The sequence below is a fragment of the Macrotis lagotis genome, chromosome 1 (assembly GCF_037893015.1).
Source record: "Macrotis lagotis isolate mMagLag1 chromosome 1, bilby.v1.9.chrom.fasta, whole genome shotgun sequence".
Taxonomy (NCBI): Eukaryota; Metazoa; Chordata; class Mammalia; order Peramelemorphia; family Peramelidae; genus Macrotis; species Macrotis lagotis.
This window is the reverse complement of record NC_133658.1, coordinates 906,350,192-906,370,246: the sequence shown is the minus strand read 5'-3', so window position 1 is coordinate 906,370,246 and position 20,055 is coordinate 906,350,192.

The window sequence follows — 20,055 nt, the reverse complement described above, 5'->3', positions numbered from 1 at the left end:
TGGATAGAGCACCCGCCCTGGAGTCAGGAGGACCTGAGTTCAAGATTGCTCCCTAGTGAAGAAGGTAAGTTCTAATACATCATATAGTCAATTCAGAATTCATATTAATATTCCTATGACCAAATGATGTTGCTAATAATAAAGCAATTAATTATTGGTTATTATCAGTTAATAATAAATAATTAATAATAACTTGCACACAGCTTTACAGTTATCTCACGGAACCCTGAGAAATAAGGGCCATTATTATCTACATCTTACAGATCAGGACATTGAGAGAGCAGTGATTTCCTCAGGATCACACAGTTAGGAAGTGTCTGCGTCTGGATTCAAAGTCAAGTCTTCCTGATTCTGGAGTCCAATGTTCTACCCACAGCAACACCCAACTGCCTTTGATGCGTTTAGATGAGGTTTTAATCACTGCGTTTAGATACAGACGCTATGTCAGGGAGAACAGTAGTTAGTTAGTGTCCAGAGGAAGGCAAACAAGATGATGGTGCCATGCACGTTTTGACTTTAAAAAAAAAAAAAAAAGGAACTATTTAGTCCAGGGAAGACTTCAAATATTAAAAGGACTATGGAAGACTTCCTCTATTTGACTCCAAAGGACAAAATGGGTGAAAGTAGCAAAAGTTTCTGATTTTTTTTTGTTTTTGTTAGGTTTTTGCAAGGCAAATGGGGTTAAGTGGCTTGCCCAAGGCCACACAGCTAGGTCATTATTAAGTGTCTGAGGTTGGATTTGAACCCAGGTCCTCCTGACTCCAGGGCCGGTGCTTTATCCACTGAGCCACCTGGCTGCCCCGATTTTTTGTTTGTTTGTTTGTTTTTTTAGGCTTTTGCAAGGCAAGGGGGTTAAGTGGCTTGCCCAAGACCACACAGCTAGGTAATTATTAAGTGTCTGAGGCTGAACTCAGGTACTCCTAACTCCAAGGCCAGTGCTCTATCCACAAAAGGTTCTGTTTAAGGAAAAATTACCTAACAATAAGACCTGTCCTAAAGTGAAATGAATTATTTCCAGAGGTAAGTCTCTGAGGAGAAAATGGGTTACTTCTTGATTGAAATATTCTATAGAGGCAGGAGGATTAGATGCCCTTAGAGGTCCCTTGTAGCTCTAAGATTCTGCAAATCTGTCATCTCTAAAGTTACTTTGATTCTATGTCTTTCACTTTTTCTTCTAGATCATGGAGTTGAAAGGAACCTTAAAAACCATAGATGTCAAATGTCTCACGTCAAATCTCATAGCTGGAGAAAGGTAGAACCAGAACATCATACTCAGGTCTCCTAACATCCTTTAGAATGGTGGAGAGAGCCTTATCCCTGGAATCCAAGGACCTGGGTTCAAATTCTCCTTCTGTCAACTTATGACCTTCATGACATTTGTTTTTCAGTTGTGTCTGACTCTTAGCAGAGATCCTGGAGTGGTTTGCCATTTCCTTCTCCAGTTCATTTTACAGATGAGGAATCTTGAAACAAATGGAGATTAAATGACTTGCCCAAGGTCATATAGCCAGTAAGTGACTAGGGCCATATCTGAACTCAGGTCTTCCTGACCCCAGGCTAGGCATTCTATCCACTACACCACTTGCCTAGTCATGAAATTCTCTGGGTCTCAGTTTCCTAATTTGTTTTAAAAAAATTTAACAAGATCCCCTTTGAGTATTCTTCCAGGACTTAGTATGTCACAGGCATCTGAATGATGACTATAAAGTTGGAGATAAGCCTCATATAACCCAATGGGTAAGGAGAATAAAGATGTGGAGTCTGAGAAACCTCACTTGGAGGCACTTAACCTGCCAGTTGACTCATTGATATATATTTGTTTTTATCTTCCTGAGCTATATAGCAGTCTAGAAGTCTATTTGGAGAATTTACTTTTCATTTATAACTTTCATTCCCTTTTTTTAATTAACTCAAGATTCTACTCTAATTCATTCTGTATTTCCTAATGGAAATTACTCATACTTCTATATTGAATATTAAAATTACTGAATATATATCTCTTATTCAAATGGATATATAATGAACATAGGTAAATGATGAATATATGTATGCATAAATATGTAAAGCCTTCGTAATATTATGTCTAAGACCAATGTCAGAGCCAAGTCTCCTCCAAACCTTAATATATCAGGAAATGACTAACACTTATCTGGAAACAGATGAATCATAACTCAAGGCTTTTACAATATCTTTTTTCTATTTCTCCTCAAGACTAGTCCCTTTGCTTTGCCTTCTCTCCAATAAGTATGCTTTTTTAGTTATTGTCAAACTCGTATAGGCAGTCAATAGCATTAGGTGGGGGGTCCCAGTCACCAATCAAGATTTGTTTCTTGTGCCCTGAACAAGGGGCCAATGTATATGTCCATACTCTATGGAGAAAGGTTATGCATAACTTGATCCAAGGAAAATCCTTGATCAAATTCTTTTTCTCCCTTTCTTGGTTTCCAGTGACCAAGGATACCTCCAAGTAATAATGACACTGAGAAATACCCAGCAGAAGCACATGGCAGATGCCTATATATACATGCCCACTCATTTCAATTGAACAGGCAAGCATTTATTAATCACCTATATTCTACCAGGTACTATGTTGGGCAGTACAAAGACAAAAAGAAAAGGAAACCATCCCTGACCTCAATAGTTTACATCCTTTGGAAGAGAGGTGGTCTAGAGAGGGAGGACATTAGTAGCTGGGAACAGGAAAGGAACATCTTCATGTTAAAAACTGGTCCCTGAGCTGAGATTTGACCAAAAAAAAAAAGGATTCTAAAAATGAAGATGAAGAGGAAGGTTATTCTGGACATAGGGTACAGCCAGAGTCAAAGCATAGAGCTGGGAAATTGAGTATCACGTATGAAAAGCAATAAGAAAGTAAATTTGACTAAATTATAGCAAGCAGGAAGGGAAGTAATGTATAATGAGGCTGGAAAAGTAAACTGGGGTCATGTTGTAAGGCACTTCAAATGCCAAATAGAAGAGTTGGAGATGATGGTGGTCATAGGGAGTTTGTTGAGTAGGTGAATGACTTGATCAGGTCTGGGCTTTTAGAAAAACCATTCTGGCACTTGAGGATGTATGGGAGGGGCATAGACTGGAGACAAGAAAATCAATTTGGGGGAAGGAAGGTAGGTGGTGCAATGGATAGAGCACCAGCCCTGGAGTCAGGAGACCTGAGTTCAAATCCAGCCTCAGACACTAGATAATTACTAGCTGTGTGACCTTGGGCAAGTCACTTAACCCCATTGCCTCACCAAAAAAAAGAAAAAAAGAAAAAGAAAGCCAACATTATAGTCCAGAAGACCAGTAAGGAAGACCTGAACCAGGGTTGTAACCATTTAAGGGGGAGAAGAAGGAGGGAATAGTAATGTATTAAACTTCTACTATATGGCAGAGAGTATAGGGTTTGTTCAAGGAAGACTAGTACCTTGGTGTGAGGGCTGCTGAGCCCTCCTAAAGACTGCTTTCCACCTTTGATGTCTACCTGAGCCACCTAACTCTCACCTGTGGCTCTAGGAAGCTGTAACATGCATGCCATACCCTGGTAAACCGCTTCAGCAGGCGCACTAAACCAAGTTGAGGGTAACTGAGAGAGTCTCAAACTCATCAGTGAGTAGTGGGAGATGTCTTCCCCAAGCAAGTGAAGTCTTTCACTGGTGGAATGAGTGGAGGAGAACAATTATTCCCAATGGTCATGAAGCCAGCTGAAGCAGATGCTGTGGAGTGCTTAGAGGTTGGTTAGACATCAAAGACATCAAAGACCAAGGTCATCCACTGCATCTAAAGCCATCACCAGTTGTCTTGACTCTGTCTTGATATGCTGGATCATGATGACTTTGGAAGAGACACTGAGGCTGTTGACTTCATGTAGGCCTACCTCACTTAAATCCAATTTACACATGAAACAAAAGACATCACTCATAACCATTCCTCAAAATCCTGTGGTGACAGACAAGTGACAAAGCAGCAGGTGCAGATACACTGGCAGCTGAAGTCACAATCCTGTAACATAGGCAGCCCAAGACCATAGGGTCATTTCTCCACTGAAAGTAGCAGTGGAATTCAGCAGCCCTTTGGTTGCCTGAGCAGCCCTTTGAAGGATCTCACTGCTCACCTCCTGATGTGAGGAAGGGGCTAAAAAATTTGCCCTAAAAATTGTCTGCTTACCCAGCCCTGGTCTGATTACCATGGCAGATGGGTATCCTACAATGCAGTCCAGACACAAAACAATCTACAAAATCTTCAAAAATGATTCCACTCACCATCAGTGCATGGAACATGTTTACACTCATAGACAACATAAAATCCAATAGACCTGAAAGGAAACAGCTCTTGTTGTTAGAGAACTCAGCAAGTAGTATCCAAATAGCAGCCCTGACTGAAACAAGTTGGGCAAATGAAGGCCAGCTTACTGGGGTTGGAACTGGATATACGTTTTTTCTGGAGTGGTCTCAGTGAAAAGGAACGCCAAGAAGTTGGAGTAGGTTTGCAATCAAAACTAATCTAATAAACATTCTTGAATGCCTACCAAAGGGAATGAATGACAGACTTATGTCTCTAAGATTGCCACTTCCAGGAAAACACCATGCCACCATCATCAGTGCCTATGCTCCCACCTTGATGAACACTGAAGAAGTTAAAGAAAATTTTATGAAGACCTAGAGACCCTTATCATCCATGTACCAAAAGAGAACAAGTTTATAATTTTGGGATGACTTTAATGCTAGGGTAGGCTCAGATTACCAGACATGGCAGGAAGTCCTTGGGAGGAATGGAGTTAGAAACAGCAACAGCAAGTCACCTTCTTTCCCTATAATTAGTTTTCTTTGTGATTCCTAAGTATTTTATTTTATTTTTTTAAGGTTTTTGTGAGGCAAATGGGGTTAAGTGGCTTGCCCAAGGCCACACAGCTAGGTAATTATTAAGTGTCTGAGACCATATTTGAACCCAGGGACTCCTGACTCCAGGGCCGGTGCTTTATCCACTGCGCCACCTAGCCGCCCCTAATAGTCACCTTCTACTGAAAACTTGTAAATCTCATGACCTTCTCATCACAAATATTATCTTCCATTTACTTAAATGCAATAAAACTTCCTAGATGCACCCTCATAGCAAACATTGGCATCTATTAGACTATGTGACTGTGACATCCTCAGACAGGATGTGAGAGTAACAAAGGCAATGTGTGGTGCAGAATGCTGGACTGATCACAAACTCATCCTCTCTAAGCTAAATATTCATATTCAACCAAAATGGCAGCCCCAAGACAAAATGAATCCTAGAAGAATTAATGACAAGAGATTAGAGTATCTCTCTAAGCAAGAACAATTTGTTACTAACTTGGAAGAAAAGCTGAGTCAACATACAGTTGGCAACAGTGGAGGAGAAAAGGAGTGGGCAACTTTCAGAGATCTGGTGTACAGCACTGCATTTGCTCATCTGGGTCAGAACACTAGCAAACACCAAGACTGGTTTGATGAAAATGATGGAGAAATACAGAAGCTGCTAAATGAAAAATGAGAATGCCGCAGAGTTTACCAAAAGGATAGTTCATCCATTTCTAAGGAAGCATCTAATTTCATTAAAAGTAAAGTTCAAACAAAGTTTAGAGAGATACAGGTCTCTTGGCTCAATAAATAGCAGATGAAATTCATTTTTATGCAGAAAGTAACAAAGCAAGATGCTTTTATGATGCCCTAAATGCTATTTATGGACCAAAGACATGTGGAGTGTCTCCACTACTCAGAGCTGAGGGATCCACATTGATTAACAATAGGGACTAATCCTAGAGATATGGGCTGGACTCTTCCATAGTGTTAACAGACCATCATCAATTGATGCAGAAGTCATTGAACCACTTACCTCAAGTTGAAGTCAATCCCTCACTCACTGAAGTTCCAACTGAATAAGAAATTTTGAATGCCATTAGATTCCTTTCAAGTGGCAAAGCACCCGGTGTTGATTCTATCCCAGCTGAGATCTACAAGGTGGTGGTCCATTGCTCATCCAAGAACTGACTGAAATTTTCCAGGATATATGGCATGAAGAGCTTATCCTTTAAGAATTCAAGGATGCCTCCATCATCCATCTCTCTAAAGGTAAAGGGAATAGATTGTCCTGTGACAATCACAAGGGTATTTCTCTTTTAGTCATTGCTGGTAAGATTCTAGCCAGAGTCTTTCTCAATAGGCTGATCCTTCACCTGGAAGACGGTCACCTCCCTGAGAGCCAGTGTGGCTTCAGAAAGGGTAGAGGAACAGTTGATATGGTGTTTGCTGCCAGGAAAAATGCCACAAATAGAACAGAAATCTGTATACAACATTTGTAGATCTGACCAAGGTCTTTGATATTGTCAGTCATGAGGGTTTATGGGAAATTAGGTCAAAATTTTGTTGCCCAGATAAGTTCATCAGAATTGTATATCAATTTCATGATGGTGTATATGCCCGGGTTCTGGATGGTGGATGATGCTTTTGATATTTCCCAGTCACTAATGGAGTAAAACAAGGATGTGTCCTTGCTTCCATACTTTTTAGCATGATGTTTTCAGTCATGTTATCAAACGCCTGAACATGACCTTAATACTGGCAAATACTTCAACTTGAAAAGGCTACAAGTCAAGACCATAGTGGAGGGAATGTTGGCGCATGATCTTCTGTTCACAGATGATTATGCCCTCAATGAAGCCTAAGAAACTGAGATGCAGCAAATTATGAATCAATTCTTTGCTGCTTGTGCTAATTTTGGTCTAACAATTAACTCCAAGAAAACTCTGGTGCTCATCAGCCAGCACCACACCATGCGTATATAGAACCATCAATTACAGCAAATGGAGATGCTTTGAGTACTGTGGACAAGTTCACTTATCTTGGCAGTATTTTTTCCAGGGAGGTACACATTGACAATGAGGTTGACACAGGCATTGCCAGAGCTAGCTCAGTATTTGGGAGGCTCCAAAAGAAAGTGTGGGAGAGAAAAGGTATTAGACTGACGACCAAACTGAAGGTCTACAGAGCCACTGTGACCTCATTGCTATATGCCTGTGAAACCTGGACAGTCTACCAGCACCATGTCAGGAAACTGAATAACTTCCATTTAAATTGTCTTAAGAAGATTCTAAAGATCACCTGGCAAGAGAAGATCCCAGACACTGAGGTCTTTTCTTGAGCTAAACTACCTAGCATTCTACCATTACTACAGAGAGTGCAACTACCATGGGTTGGACATGTTATTATAATGCCAGACATATGCTTGCCAAAAATCTATTTTATGGAGAACTCATATAGGGCAAGCACTTCACAAGGGGGTCAGAAGAAGCAATACTGAGACACCCTGAGGGTCTCATTGAAGAACTTTAGAATTGATTGTGCGTCTTAGAGACACTGGCACAGGACTGCCCAGCATGGTGTGTCCTCATCAGTGAGGATGCTGCACTCTAAGAAAGGCAGAATTGAAGTAGCTCAAAAGAAACATTACATACCTAAATTTAGAATACCCACCCCAGGTGCTCACATGAACTATTTTTTGCCCAACCTGTGGCAGAGTATTCCGGGCTCATATTGATCTGAACAGCCATAGTCAGACACACTGTAATTTGTCTCAAATATAGTGATGTCATTTTGGTCTTCTTTGATGATAAAGGATAAGAACCAACCAACCAACCACATGGCAGACACTTTACAATTATTATCTCATTTAATCTTCACAAAAATTCTGGGAAATAGGTGTTATTATTACACACAGCCAAGGAAAAATAGGGTTTGTGTCTCAAAGACAGCATAATCCTGGGTGGGGTCAATCCTGGTGATTGCTTCATGAGTAATCTCAGGTCCAAGAGTTCAGAGGCCTGGCCCCCAGAAAGGAATTTCCTGAACAGCAAAAATCTTTAGACAAACAACTTGTTAACTCTCAATTCTAGAGAAGATCAAAGCCAGGACCCTATGACTCAGGGAAACAATAGCCCTCCATCTTACTACTGCCACCATGCTCCCCTTCTGCCATTACAGGGAATGATTCCAATGGTCTAGGTCCAATGGGAAGACTTATCGCATGTTCAGAAACCACTTCTCCTGATGCCTTCTAAGAGATCATGGACTATTTAAGTATTTTATGTGTCTTCTATTTGTTGCTGGGTTTCTGAAAGACCTTTGAATTTTCTGCATTTAATGGAGTGAGGGGGTCATGGGGGACTGAAGGCTATTCAACCCAACCTCATCCAGTCAGCAAGTAAATATTGATCAGCCATCGTGGTAGTGTCTGAAGATATACAAACGAAAGTCCTCTAGATGGCACAGTAGTAGATAGAGCCCTGGTCAGGAGCCAGGATAGACCTGAGATCAAATCCAGTCTCAGCCACTTACTAATTGGATGATCCTAGGCTGGCACTTTACCTCTATCTGTTTCAGTTTTTTCATCTGTACATAGGGATAACAACAGTACTTACCTCCCAGGGCTGCTGTGAAAATAAGATGAGTTCGTGTTTGCCAAATAATTAAAATAATTTATGACATATAACAGAGCTTATAGAAATGTTTGTATTATTATATTAGATTGTCATGTTATCTTTATTGTATATTATATTATATTATTTATTATTGGCGGCTTATCTGTTGTGGGGGAGCAGTATCTACACAATTAGATATCTACAAACACAATACAATCTCAGTTTTGGAAGGAAGCTCAAGTAGTAGCCGAGGGGATGGGGGGGTGGGGGAATCAAGGGGAGAGTAAGGAACCAGAAGAGAACAAGCATTTGTAAGCCTACTATTTACCAGGTGCTATACAAAGCACTTTACAAATATTGTGCATTTGATCAGAGAAGATCACAAGCAGAAAATGACATTTGAGCAGTTTTGAAGAAAACAGTGGATTTCAGAGGACAGAGGAGAGGTGGGGAAGCACATTCCAGGCCAATGCAAAGCCACAATGATGGGAAATGAGGTGTCATGAATGAGAAACAGCCAAAAGATTCATTTTACTGGTTCAAGCTGTGTAGGAAAAGCTCAAATAATAAGGTCAGAAAGGTAGAAAAAGGCTTTAGAGGCTAATTAGAGAACTTGTGCTCAACCCTAGAAACAAAGGGATTCATTAGAGTTTATTGATCAGGGGAGGAACAGGGTCATAACTGCATTTTAGGGGAATTGTTTTGTGGATAGACTGGCTGTAGATAATGAACCGGAAGGGATGGACTGGAGTAGTGAGAGAGAGGAGGAATAAAAATGAGGCTATTGCAATAGTCCAGGTGAAAGGTGATAAGATCTTCCCCTAGGATGGAGACCCCCTGAATGGATAAAAGGCCTCACATATGAGAGATGTTGTGAAAGTAGAAATGACAAAATTTGACAAACAGTTGGATATTTGGGGTCAGGGACAGGGAGAAGTCCCAAGATTAATGGGCCTGATGACTAGGATATCACTTGGTTATCCTAAGTGCTTGTAAGGGATCTGGGGACCCTGTTATAAACATCGATGGAAACCCTATGAGAGCAAACCATCAATTATTCTGCAATTTATAATCTTAAAGAGCTCCCTAGGACACTGAGAGGAAAAGTGATTGCTCAGGCCCACAGCCTATAGATGTCAGAGGCAGAATTTGAACTCAGGTCTTCCTGACTCCCTGGTCATTGCTCTGAATAATTATAGAAAACCATATCTCCTTATTGTAATTGTTTTTGTCTTTACTCTAACCTTCAGTATCCATCAATAAACTTCTTTCCAAATACTGATACTCTTTTTGATTAATACACTCCCATTCTCTTATATTCATCACTTCCCAGTAATTAGGAATTCCCATCTTCCAAGGTAAAAACATAGTTTTCAGTTTTCACCATCCTCAACTTGTTATTCCCTCACATCTATCCATCTAACCATAATCATGTCAACACTCCATTCCAGATCTGCCTAATCCTTCCACTTGTGTCCTCTAGATGCCTGTTCCATAATAAACTCCTTCCCTTATCAGCTTCTTTCTTTCTCACTACTTCACTCTTCTGGCCTTAGTCTCTCTGGTCAGGGGAAGTTGGAATACATTCTGCTCCCTCTGGCTGCCTCCAGACTATTCCTCCACCACAGTCACTCAGCAATGTCTCCTTTGAGCTTCAACCTATCTATCAGTGACCGAAAGGAATTTGCCTTTTTTCCTCAAGAAATTCAGTCCTTATCTCAGTCTTTCTCTCCTACTTAATTCCTATCCTTCAATGAGGGGACATGAACATAACATACTGCTACTACCTCAAATAACCTAATCTCTCAGTTCCTTAATCTAGCCTTCTCCATGACCTGTTCCTCCACCACCATCCTCATTGAGCTATATGGAAATGGTCTTGACCTTACCATCACCCACAAGTATTATTTCTTCATTCTTAAACTCTCAATTCCTTTATCTAATCATTTTTCCTCATTCCAACTCTCTCTACGTATCATAATCCCTTCTTTTCTTTGACTCCATCACAACTTTCATTTTCTGCATCACCGAGTTCATTCTTGCACTCCCTACACTATCTCCCTTTCTCTATTTCATCTCCTTGATTAGTCAACTTAACTCTACACTAGCCTATAACTTCAAATCCCTTGCCGCTTTGTTCTGTTGCCAATCAAGCCTCTCCAAACCCTAATGCTGGATAATCCTCACTATCTGCCTTTTTTCAGTCTAATTCTCATGCTACTGAATGAGCTAGAGGAAGTTACAAAATCAGAATGACTGGGACCACCTCAAATTGGTATTTCTTCTCAACTGCACCAAGACAAACATTCTATTCCTTCCTAATTCATTCACTATCCTGTTCTCTAAAATGTCTTTTCCAAACCTTATCTCTTCTCAAATCTCCAGCCATAACCTACCTCTTCCCACACTCTCAAATGAAGACTTTGTCTCATATATCACTGAAAAAAAACTTGAGGCCACTTACTGAGAATTTATCCTTTTTACCTTTCTCTCATCTTCTTCTTCATCCTATGACAGAACTAGTATCTACCATGGTTCCCACCCACCACCTCCCCACACCATTAGTCAGGCTATTTTTTTCCCTCTAAAAGGCAACAGATTTGTCTCTAGCACTTGACTGGTCTGGAAATGCATTTCCCTTGATGCAATTTCCTGCTAACCTCTAGTCAAAGAAATGTGGTTTGCTGATCCCCAAGGGCTAAAAATAAGCTACCTCCCATAGGCATAGGACCATTCAAAATTGGCAGATATTCCAAAACGTTATGAGTCACCACACCTCTTCATAAAGTGGCCCCCTCCTGCCTTCCCAGTCTTTTTATTCTTTACTCCACACTCTCTAAAATCCAGTTTTCAGGTCTAATTACTGTTCTATGATTATCAAAAATTCAAGAGATGTCATTTCTGGGTAATTAATCATTTTATTAATCATGCTAGCAGGTCATTAATGAAAAGGATCAGTGGCACTCTCAAAGGCCAAAAACTCAGAAACACTCAATGCTTTTATGCCCTTGGAAGAGTAGGTGTTCCTGAAAATGGCAATCAACTCTGATTGGTCAACAAGTAATGAGAGACTGAATATTATGAGAGCTGACCTCTTCTATTAAGAGAGAGTGAGACAGGACTCTGATCACTTTTAATCTCAGACCACTCCCCAGCTTCAGGCAATCTAGACCAAAAGAAATCTACCTCTTACCCAAACTTGAGGGGAATTCAGTGGGCTTCCCCTTTTGGGTGGAGTCTGAACAAGATTAAGGTAAACTAATCTCTTCAAATGCTGACTTGACCTGTGTTTATGGTTTATGGTGTGAGTGTTTTATGCATTTATATTTGAAAACTTCTTAGCCTGTTAGTTAAGAAAGGCAAGAAAAACCTTTTGTAATGGAGTGGAATGGGGGAAGGTGAGGGGGAATGAGTGAGCTTTCATCCTCATCAGAAGTGGTTCAGAGAGGAAATAAAATACGGGCTCAATTGAATAAGGAAATCTATTTTACCCTAGAGGAAAATACAAGAGGAAAGGGATGGAAGAGAAAGGGGACAGGGGGAGGAGAGGAGGGGTATAGGTGATGGGAAGAGGGTAGCCAGATACAACACACTTTTGAAGAGAGACAGGGTGAAAGGAGAGAGAGAGAGATCAGACTAAATGAGAGTGGGGAAGAATAGGATGGAGGGAAATACAACTAGTAATAACAATAGTGGGAAATAAATATTGAAGCAATTTCTCTGATAAACTTATGATATAGAATGCTATCCAGCCCAAAGATGGAGCTGATAGTGTCTCAGTACAGACTGAAGCACACTGTTTTTCCTCTCACTTTATTTTTCTTGAGGTTTCTCTACCATTGTAGGGGGGAGGGGGGATTACATTTACTTTTACAATAAGACTATTGTAATAATGTGAAAAAATAAATTTTAAAAAAGAAAAGAAAACTTTAGCCTGGATGCTTGGCTAGGGATCAGTTACTCTTTTCTCTTTTAAGGTGGAAACTAACATGAGTCAAATCCTTACAGTCTCAGAGGGGAAAAAAAAACTGAGACTGAACCTAGTCTCAGGTTTTTTTTTTTCTGAGACTGTAAGGATTTGACTCACATTAGAACCTAATTCATAGAGCTCAGAGCTACAGGAACAAGCAAGGCACAAGTTACAGATACAGTGTACTTCTAAAGGGAACTTAGGCTCATATTTGCTTTTATAGCTTAAATGGTATACAATTAATCTTTCTCTCTTCTCTGCCACTGACAGCCCTGGTGCAGGATACAGACAGTGATAATGAAGATTTTCTCATCTAAATTCACAGACCCCCTGAAATCTATCCATGTATTTCAACTGGACCAAGATAAAGACACCTGGGGACTTAAAAGTCTTATATTAAAAATTCCTTAAATTAAATTAAATTGAAATAACTATGGATTGGGGCAGCTAAGTGACACAGTGGAGAGAACACCAGTCTTGGAGTCAGGAGGATCTGAGTTCAAATCCAGCCTGAGACACTGAACGATTACCTAGCTGTGTGACCTTGGGCAAGTCACTCAACTCTGTTGCCTTGTTTTAAAAAAGCATCTAAAATAACATGAATCATATAGAATACCTGGGAAAATACCTTCCAAGGCAATTGCAAGAACTATATAAATATGATTACAAAATACTTTTTATACAAATAAAGTCAGAGTTAAAAATTGGGAAAATATTAATTATTATATATTTTATATTTTATATAATATATAATGTTACATAATATATAGTAGTATATAATTATAAATATTATATAATAAAAATGACCATTTTGACTAATCTATTTAATAAACAACTTTTATTGAGCCACAAAAAAAAATAATAACAAAATTTATTTGGAAGAACACAAGATTAAGAATATCAAAGTAATTAATGAAAATTGTAAAGGAAGGTGGTCTAGCAGTGCTAGGTCTTAAACTGTATTATACAATAATGATTATAAATATCAAAACTAACTATATTGTCTAAAAAATAGAGTGGTGATCAGTGAAATAGAGTAGATAGTGTATACAATACACAGTAATAAATTATTACAGTGATTTCATATTTGATAAACATAAAGATCTAAGCTTTAGGAATAAGAATTCATTATTTGGTTTAAAAATTGCTGGGAAACTAGAAAACAATCTGGAAGGAGCACCTATAAATCAATCTTAAACCAACCAAGAGAAGGTCAAAATGACTTAGATATAAAGGGAAATAGGGGTGGCTGGGTGCCGCAGTGGATAGAGCACTGGCCCTGGAGCTAGGAGTACCTGACTTCAAATCCAACCTCAGACACTTGATAATTACCTAGCTGTGTGGCAAGACACTTAACCCCATTTGCCTTGCAAAAACCTAAAAAAAAAAAAAAAAGATATACAGGGAAATACAACAAGTAAATTAGAGGAGCATGAAACATATTACCTATCAGATTTATGAATAGGAGTAGAATGTATGAATAAACAAGAGATAGAGAATATTGTGGGATGTAAAATGGACCATTCTAATTAAACTATTTAACAGGGGTTGTACAATAAATAAAACCAATGTAGCCAATATTAGAAAGAAAGTAAAAAATTGAAGGGAGGGAAGGAAGGTTATATACAGTTTCCCAGATAAAGTCCATATACCTCAAAGGTATAGAGCTAAGTCAAATTCACAATATATCATTTCCCAATTAATATAAAATTGATATGAAAATATAATATGAAAAGGCAGTTTTGGGAAAAAGAAATCAAAGTCATTAAAAAGACTAAATCATTATTGACTAGAAAAATGTAAAGTAAAACATTTTTGAATTATCATATCACAGCTATCAGATTTGCTAAAATGATAGAAGAAAATGACAAATGTTGGAGAGGATATGGAAAAATTGGGAGATTAATACATTTTAAGTGAAACTGTGAAGTGATCTTACCATTTTAGATAGCAATCTGATTTTATGTGTATATCCTTTGGCCCAGTAATGCCCCTATTAGTTCCCAAGGTAATCATGGAAAAAGAAAAAAGAATTTATCTTCTAAAATATTTATAGCAGCTCTCTCCATTGTGGTAAAGAGCTGGAAAATAAAAGGATACCTATCAGTTGGAGAATGGTTGAATAAATTGTGACATATGATTGTGATAGAATACTATTGTGCTGTAAGAAATGATAAGCAGGTTTGATTTTAGAAAAACATGGAAAGAGAACCAAGAAAGCATTGCATGCAGTAATAGTGAATGATTAAGGTATTCAAGTAATATGACCTTTCAGATCAACTGTGAAAAACTTATGAAGGAAAAGATTATCCACTCCAGAGAAAGAACTAATATATGGACTTATGAACTGTATAGTTCTATATGTGTATGAATATATGCAAATATATTTACATATATATTTATTATACTGGCCTTCTCTAAATTGAGATTGAGAGAGTACAATAAAATAAATAATTTTTTTTAAATCTTGTAGGAAGAAGAGAGGGCCAGAGGAAGGAAGGAAAGAAGACTCCCTGTCATAAATTATCTCTGGAGCATGTGTTTGACAAACCTTCCAATATGTTGCAGCACTGCCACTAGGATGACAAATGTTGGATCACTATCAGGGGTAATAAAGCCTCCACACTTGGACTTGAAAAATGGATAGGAATATAGAAAGAGTAAAAAAGTGGGCATTCAAGTGGACAAGGATAGAAAAAAACAACTGGATTAGACCTAGGGTGCATGAAAGAGTCTCGGTTCAGAAAATAATGTTAATAAAGATATTAAAAGACCCATAATATATTTGAAGAGGGGAAGGAAAACATGCTAAAAGCATGGAGGTGGTGAGGGGGTGAAATATCTTGGCCCCCCAAGGAGGTCAACTGGAGAATATCATTAACTATGAACCTATGATCACCTATACACACACACACACACACACACACACTGAATGCATCCTCAATGAACACATTAGCAGGATAGAGTAAGACTTTCAAAAGCAATAATCCACAGTGGACCACATCTTTATGGTTACACAAGAGACTAAAAGATCTGATGACTATAGGAGCCTACTGTGTTTATTATTGATTTAAATAAAAAAAATTTGTTTCAGTAGAGCAAAATGTCTCCTTAAAGTCTGTCTTCCAACAAGGAATCTCCCATTTCCACTTCAAAATTATTCAAAACCCCTTGTTCAATAACTCTCTGATCATTCTTATCAGACAAAACATAAGAATCATATGCATACTCCCAGTAGGTTCCAACATTCCAACACCAAAAAGATACAGGACAGAATCCAAAGCAAAATGTTGGAGAGGGGTGATGAGTCCCTACTTTGTGTCCTCTTTGTGGTTGATATCATACTGGCTGTATCAACACTAGAACACTGCAGAACCTCCTAAAAGAGATCTATAATCACTCAAAGGAGTTTTGGTCTAATCATACTCAAAGAAAAAACAAATTATTAACTGCAAATAATTTAGATATTATCATTAATACAGTGATTCAAAACAATTCTGAAGACTTATGATGAAAAACAGACCCAACACCAGAGAAAGAACCAATGGAGTCACAGATCGAACCTTATTATTTTTTTCACTTTATTTTTCTTGAGTTTTATTTTGGTCTTTGGGGATTTTTTTGCAGTATGACTAAGATGAAAATATGTTTTGCATGATCACACTTGTAACATCTATATCAAATTGTTTGCCTTCTCAAGGACAGGGGAAAGAGGGAGAGAAAGAATTTGGAACTCAAAATTTTTAAAAATGAATGTTAACCCCAGTCAATAAATGGTCAAAAGATATGAACAGGCAATTTTCAGATGAAGAAATCAAAGCTATCTATAGTCACAAAAAATGTTCAAAATCACTACTTACTAGAGAAATGCAAATTAAAACTCACATCTATATAACCTTCACATCTATCAAATTGGTTACTGTGATAGAAAAAGAAAATAATAAATGTTAAGGGATGTGGGGAAACTGGTGGAGTTGTGAACTGATCCAACTATTCTGGAGAGCAATTTGTAACTATGCTCAGCAATACCACTAACTAGGTCTGAATCCCAAAGAGATCAAAAAAAGGGGAAAGGGCTTTTATATACAAAACTACTTCTGGCAGCTGTTTTTCCAGTGGCAAAGAATTGGAAATTGAGAAGATACCCATCAATTGGGGGTTGGCTGAACAAGTTATAGTATATGATTATTATACTATAAGAAATAACAAACAGGCTGACTTCAGAAAAACTTGGAAAGACTTACAAGATCTAATGTAAAGTAAAAGGAGCAGAACCAGGAGAATACTGTTCACAATAACAGCAAAATTGTACAATGATCAACTGTGGATGACTTAACTATTCTCAAAAATACAATGATCCAAGATAATTCTGAAGGATTTAGGATGAAAATGTCATCCACCTGCAGAGGAAGAACTGGTGGCATCTGAATGCATATCAAAGCATAATATCTTTCACTTTATTTTTCTTGGGGGGGGGGTTTGTCTGTCCCTTCTTTTACCACATAACTGATATGGAAATATGTCTCACATGATTACATTTGTATAATCTATATCAAATTGCTTAACACCTCAGGGAGGATGGAAGGAAAGGAGGGAGGTAGATAATTTGGAAGTCAACATTTTTAAATGAATATTAAAATTGTCTTTACATGTAATTGGGAAAATAGAATATTTCTTGAAATGAATGTTAAAAATTATTTTTATAGGTAATTAAAAATCAAAATTTTAAAATTTAAAATCAAATGAATAAAAACTGTCTAGTGTTCTGCATACAACATGTAGAACATATCATCAGTACAGACTTCTCAATGAGTATATGTAGCTGGGATAGACATAACCAATGAATAATATATTGGACTCAATTCAAGAAGAGGAAGGAAAGTGGGCTGCATCATCTTAGGGAAAATACAAATCTGCTTTAATAACCCCAATTCTCTCTCTGGAACAAAAGCTCATTTTTTAACTACAAATCCTTGTTTTTGACTGTTATTCATATAGTCTACAAACAATTAAAAATGGTGTGAACCATCCGTTACACAACAAATATAGAACTCTGAAACAAAATCTATGTAAAGAACTCTCTAGGGAAATGTACGGTCAAAAGAAAGTTAGTTATATGAAAAGGAAAGAGATACCAAGGGGAAAGCCCAGGTATTTCACTGGTTATGTTTGTCCTTCATTCTCAAAGAAGACCATGACATCAGAGAAGTGATATCATGATAAGCATGTGGATTGGATTTGAATGAAGGGGGGCTGCGCTAAGTCAGCTGCCTCATTTTCTCCTCCCTCTGAAGGAGGCCAGATCTAAATCCTGAAGACTGAAGTTGGTCCTGGATGGAAGACTTTCTGTGTAAGGGAGAGTGGTATGGGAATTATTTTGATTTTTACCATGTAAGTTGCATGTGTTCATGTGGGTTTGTCGAGATATTGCTCACAGGCATGACAGGAATAGATATTTCTAGCATGTCCTCATCCCACTCTTCTTCAGAGAAGACTGATTCCTGTCAAGAGAGAAAACAGGAGATTGGATCCAGAAGTTATCCACTCTCCTCTGCTCATAGAGAGGCTAAATATATCTTTCTGCTCCCTTAAATAGTTATTCTAGGAGAAATCATTTTTAAGTTCTAGTGACACTTCTGATAACTATTCCATCATGAGAAAGGAGGGGCCCAAGCTATATACATGTGGGTGTGTGTATGGATATATGGATATGGATATAGTATTGTGTACATATATTATATTTTATATACTACTTTATATTTAAACATCTCTAAGACTAAATTCCCTTATTATCACATGTCAGTTCCACCATAACTATATATAATAGTAAATAAAACCTATTTATTCAAACAGAGGTATAAATATAGGAATATCTATCACACGATATAGAGTGAAGACACTCACGGATAGGGAAATAATCACAGATTTCACATAAGGGGAAATTCCCTGAAATCTCCAATGTAGCGAACTGGGGCTGGGGACCTGACAGAGCCTGACAGCTCCTTTGCACGTCAGCTTCTTCCTCTCCCTAAAGAGATCTAAAGAGAAGTTAGAATGGTTTATCTTCTGTCTTGACACAGGAAATCAGAAAAAGAGAGGAAAGAGAAAAATTTCTCTTCTCTAGTTCTCCCAACTCCACCTGTCCCTAATGCAAGCCAGAGCATTGATAAAGCAATCAATCCCCATCAATAAGTAGAGAGTCCTATAGTCCTATACAATCGGCCCTTTGAACCAATGGTTACAGATGGATCCTGAGGAGGGAACTTTGGGGATGGGGAGCGGGAGGGGGGAAGAGTTGCACAGGATGGGGATGCATGGATGATTGAGACTAGAGCAAATATCCAAACCAATGAAAGCACAGATGCCTTGAAGTATTTGAGTACAAAACACTCCATTTTGTCCATTCTCTTTGTTTTGAGAGGCAATTACATCCAAAGCTGTAATCCCAAGGATCTATGATGCCTTTTAATATGAAATCTAAAGGACTTTTCCCCTTCACCAAGGAAAATTCAAGGAATCACAGAATCCAGATGGACATAACCTCAGCTACCCTTAGCTCCACCTATTCTGGAAATTCCCAACAAAGGGCCAGACCTCCATTGTTGGATTTTTTTCCCATTGAAATGAAGCTTCCACAATCTCCCAAGACTTCCCATCCTCTTGGACAGTATTAATTATTACAAAGTTTCCCCTAGATCCTAAGCCCAGAAGTTCCCCCTCTGAAATTTCCACCTTCTGCTCTTAATGTTGTCGAGATCCCACAGAACAAATTGAATTATTGATTCATTTTTCTCTATAAGCAGCCCTCAGTTCAATGGGGTGGTAGCTTGAACCCCCAAATTCTCCCCAGTCACAGTAGAGTTTACGAAAACTATACTGATTAAGGAGAAGTTCATTTTAAGCTAACAAATAAATGTAAAGTTTGGTGGTCTAGTTTACGTGAGCACACAGATAGTCTAATTCTTTCTGACACTCTAGGATTGGTAGGGACACACCAACATCTCTTAATCTCTCCCATCTTACATGTTCTAACATTCTCTGTTCTAAGGTTCCCTCCCAACTCTGATATCCTCTGTTCTAATATCAAAAAATACCAAAGCAGCTCTTTCTGAGGCTATGGCATCATTAACATGGTCACAACTTTTTAAAAACATTTCATAGTCATTATCTCATTTGATACTCAAAACTTGGGGAAGTTAGTGCAGGTGCTATTATTCTTATTTGACAGAGGAAGGAACTCAAGCTGGTAAGGGTAGAATCATTTACCCAAGATCATACATCTACTAAGAGTCTGAGTCAGAATTACAAACTCACTTCTTCCTGATTCCAAGTCAGAGTTCTAATTATGATGTTATCTAGCTGCCCTTTGACCATCGCCAAATGGTCCGTTGCTGAACTGTGCTCAAAGCCTTTCCGGCTTGGTAGGTCTTGGCAGAGCTTGACCTCAGAGCCCTTGCAACGCTGGGAGTCACCTAAGGAGGGCTCATAGAATCCTAAGATCTCATCTGGTCTAACCTGTGCCTAGATGGACTGGGAGTCAGTAAGATCTCAATTCAAATCCTGTCTCTGACACTAGTTATGTAACTTTGGACAAGTCACTTCACCTTTGGGCCTCAGTTTCCTCCTCTGTAAAAATGGATTTAGC